The following is a 5074-nucleotide window of genomic DNA, read 5'->3' as shown; positions in this document are numbered from 1 at the left end:
GTTCTCCAGTAACTTATTTAAAGCTCTTGTAGGTACAGTATTTAAAAAAGAGCTTTTAAAATGATTGTTGGCATTAACATCATCTACTCGTTTACATCACTCGAACATCGACGCAAGGTTTCTTGCCTCACCCTTTTTTACCATTATTTTAACGGACTATGCTCTAGTAAAATAATTAGTTGCATTCCTCCCCTAAACAATTTAACCGTTATACCCGCGCTTCTAGGAATGCCCATAAGTTTACCCTTGAGCCCAACTTCCACCGTACTATGAAATACAGAGATTCATTTTTTAGCCGTACTACGCGAATGTGGAATGCCTTGCCATGCTCTATCTTTTCATGTCATTGCAATGTTCAGGAATTCAAAACCAATGTACACCGACACCTCCTATCCAACCTTTCTCTCTTTTCCTATTGCTCACACTGTGGCTTTGGCATATTAAAGGTATACAAAACCCTTTTAGTGTTCGCTAATTATAGAAAAAAAGAGGTTTAGTTTTAAAGTTTATAAATTAGTAGAGGCGTCTTGCATTTTGTCAATGTATTCTAGATATAAGAATTTACAAAGATATAAAAATCTGCATTGAGCTTGCTGATAGTTTGAGAAGTCAACACTGGGCCTGGTTTTTAAATATGTTTTAGACAATACATTTTCGACATTTCGAAGAGTTCGTAGATTTTTATTATAACAGAGAGAAGTATAAGACACATTTTTGCTATGCTAGTGACTTTATTTAGAAACCTTATCTCAACTACTTACAATCACTGGAAATTAAAAAAAAAACGTTGGATCTAGTAAATTAATGTATTTTTTAACAAAATAAGCACTAAAAAGCCAACAGTTGCAGCTACAAAAACAAAAGAATCAAATAATTTAAAATCTATACATTTAATTTCTTTCAATATTTAAGGTCTTTCCCCCTAACTTTAGAATTATTTTTTTCTCAAAAATTATCTCAGGTACAAACTTAAGGTTCGCGCTACAGGTGTGCATTTGATCAGCTCAAATTTTTGAGATTAGAATGTTTTGATTACTAAACAAAGTGTCTGCAAAAGTAAAGGACATTTACATTTTAATTTATTGCACTCTTGTTACAAGCCAAACTTAAAACTTAAAAACAACAATTTAAACTAAAGTTATAAAATTTTAAAAATAAATTTTACAAAATAAGCAGGAACTTATCGAAATTTCGTTAAAGAAAGAAGATATTGGCATAAATTTAGTTGGAGGGCAAATTGTAAAAACCCTACGATAAACGAATTCGATCCTTTTTATTTGAGTAGTTTAATAGGCGGACCAAACTTGAGAAGCATATTCAAGAATCGTCAAGAATAAGTGAGACGAAAAGAAATTTCGTTACTCTTTGGGTCAGAGAACTCTTTTGACTAGATTTTTATAAATCCAAGTGCTACATTGCCTTTATTGCTAATGTTTCTATGTGGCAGCAAAAGTTGAGTTTTATCACAAATGATACCATAATCACGGGAAAAAGTAACTATAAGCACAAAGTAACACAGTTCCAGCTTTAGGAAAATAGGAAAGGATAAAAGAGGAGATACCGATGCACAATCGTCTTAAAGTTTTCAATATCAAAATGACAGGGAAAAACAGAGTTGAGTAAAGCATTCCACATTCTCGATGTGCGGTTAAAAAAAGAATATCTTTACTTCACAGTAAGTCCAGAATTGAGCTCAAGGTTTAACTGATGTGCATTTCTAGAAGTACGAGTATTACGGCTGAATTGTTTGGAGGGGTAATGTAACTTGCTAACTCGACAAACACTGTTTATAAAAATATTGGTAGAGTAACGAAAGGCATGAAACATTGCGGCTGTGTTCGAGTGAAGTAATGGTTACATTTTTAAACCGTCTAAATATTAATGGCTAAAATAAATAACAGTGATCCTAGATTCTTTGCGGCACATTGGAAAGTGCATGAATAGAAAGAAACGATCTAAAACGGTTAATATACTTTTTCATAATAAATAAGAGTTCAGCCAGTTTATGAAGAGAGGAGAAAATTCTACGTTTTTAACTCTTAACTTAAAAATAGTGATTTTGTGAGACATTTTATCAAAGGCTTTGCTAAAAGCGTAAGCAATCACTTTATCTCCATCATATATTTGGCACAAAACATCAGTGAAAAATTCCACTAAATTGGTTACAGTTGTCCTCCGCAAAACCATGTTAAATCGGAGACAGAATGGATTGTTTTCGAACATTTTCGGTGCTCACGATATGCTGGACCAAAAAAGTCTGACGAGACCATGGAATAATAACTTCTTAAGCCTCTGTTTCATGAGGCGGTTTCAATTTTTTAAAAGAAGAACTTAGAAATGTTTAACTTTTAACAATTAAAATTTTCTAATATTGTCTACAATTTTAAGCTTATGATGCTTATAATATAATCATGCTTTTGTTAAATAAAGCAATAAAAGTTAAAACTCCTAAAACAAACAATGAGAATTGATTATTTTGTTATGTTTCTTTCATTTTTTTTTTTCAAATCAGTTGGATTTTCGCTAATCACAGCAGGTTTCAAAATCGACAACACAATCGTTTTAAAATTGAAATCTCTAGCTGTAATAAACATTGACTTATTTTTCTCAAAACAAAGTTAACTTTTAATCAAATAAGACCAAAGTCAACACAAACCTATAAAAGTTCTATTGATTGGAAGGCATAAGCAGTTTTAAATAAAAACAAAACAACTGAAGCTTTTTTTGTTTTTGCAATATTCATTCCATGACTTCGTGAAATTGAGTTCTATTGTTTTAAAAAGGATTAAGGAAGTAGCTTAATTCAATTATTACAACGCATTTACTAATATATTTTATAGACATAAGAAACTGCAAATTTTTTGCGAATTTTTGATGTAATCTCCTATTCATTGACTTGAAAAATATTAGAAGAAAAATATCCTACATAATTAAGATCGTATGAAAATAAATAAAATTTTAAAAAGCAATCTGCTTAGATAATTCAAGTTCAAATAAAAAACATCAACTATAGACCTATTTAAAACAACAATCTTATATCTATCTTCAACTCATATACAATCATTTAAACTACATCAATCTCTTAAGTTCAATTTTGTTAGCAATTCAATAAATCTTTTTCAAAACCACACTCGCCATATTCTTCTCCGAGTGTGTGAATAAAGCATTAAACTTATAAAAATATTCACCACTTAAATAAACAACAATTATAATACATTCCAACTCATGTAGTCATGTAATACATGTTGCTGATTTAATATCCCTGGGATTAACAACACCAGGTAACATATAGTCAAACAATATTAAATCACGTAATTCAAAAACAACGAGTCATACCTGTCTCCGCCGCCGCTGTCGCACCGTACTCTTGATAAATACACGAGAAAAAAAACATTCATTGATCTTCCTTTCTGTCAGTTAATTACTGAATGTATAAATTTGATGATGACCATCCTAAATGAGACTCTTAAGCTGCACTGAAACAAAGCAAACAATAACACAAAAATAAAACCTCAAATGCTAATGTTGCCGTGTTTGTGTGAGCTGAACTGCATCCAGTTTTAATAAGGCTCCCGCAACAGTATAATAAAATTGAAGACAAAAGAAACGAAGAGAACAACAACAAAAAATAAATACCAATCACGGCGGCTTTCAGAGATCAGAGCACATCTCTAAGCCCATGAATGAATTTCAAGTTCGCTACTCAGCTCTTTCGTTTACATACCACCAGGTACATGAAAAAAATCATATAAGATCGAGTTCAATGGCTAAAATGCATGCATGAAATCAAATCGTATAAATTGATTAGATTCAACTTAACACAATCATTATTTTGCATTTAACTATTGAATTTAACGAACAAAAAATATATCAAATGAAATTAAATCCTCTCTCCCTTATTGCCATGCCATGGAGATGCAATGGCGATGTGATATGTGATGAGTGTGTGATGCGAGATAGGTGCACCTGACTTTTGTCCAACAGCAGATAGGATAGATAGAAGAAATAACATATGTTTTTTGTGGTTCTCATTACTTACGTCTTTTTATTATTCCAAGGCACATGCTACTAAAGGTACAAAACATACCTATACCTTTTGAAATGAAGGGATATAGTCTGTTTTTTGTTAAGTTCGTTGTTTTTAAATTCTTCGTCGTTAAATAACCGTCATTGACTTCCTTCTTGTTCGACATGAACTACCGTGGTCAGTTGAGGTTTTTTTTACTTTTTTTTCTTCTCTCGCCATAGTGATGATGATGATGATGTTACCTCCTTTTATCTCAAGTTGTCTTTTTCTATTTAAGATGGACTCTCTCTTTTGCTCGGTCTTGAATATTTGGAAGTGTTGAGCTCACATACAACCACTACAATCCCCCTCTCATTTATACCTACATCCAAAACACTTGTAAGTTAAAAGTCTTAAAAAGGCGGAGCTATCTCAAAACCTCTTTTTCTTCGTCTTATTTTGTTTTCTTTTTTTTTTCTTTAAGAAACAAAAAACAACTCTCAGATACATAATCGGATCGATTTGTTTACTTTTTCAACCCGCACACACATACACACATGCACTGACGGATGTTATAAAATACCGGCTTTGGATAACAGCCCGGATAAGACTCGGATAAAAATTCACCATTGAAGCTGAATGAAATTCAATACAAACGAACAGGTTGCTACTAGTGTATTGGAATTGCATGTGCAGGCGCACTTGTATCGCTCTTTTACATAGGTACAGGTCCGCTCTGATCAGCAGCGATCAGGTGGTGCGGTAATAAGTGTATGCTTGTATTGGTGTTTGCTCCGCAAGATCTTCTTTGGTTTTGTATTCTTCTAGGTTTTGTTTTGTTGTAGTACCTACTCCCAAAAAAGAAGATACCTACGAAAAGAAAAAAGTTAACGAAGAGGCGCGCGTTCAATAAGTGCTCAAAAGGAAACAGCAACAGTAAGAGCGGCAACAACAACAACAACAAAAAAAGGTACATGCCGCACAATCAGGCATAAAGAGCTAGTTTTACGTTACCGTATATTCTTGCACGCGCTTCCAGCTCCCGCTGGCTGGCTGACTGGTCGGTCG

The sequence above is a fragment of the Eupeodes corollae genome, chromosome 3 (genome assembly GCF_945859685.1).
Source record: "Eupeodes corollae chromosome 3, idEupCoro1.1, whole genome shotgun sequence".
In the NCBI taxonomy this organism is placed as follows: Eukaryota; Metazoa; Arthropoda; class Insecta; order Diptera; family Syrphidae; genus Eupeodes; species Eupeodes corollae.
This window is presented reverse-complemented; position numbering follows the sequence as displayed.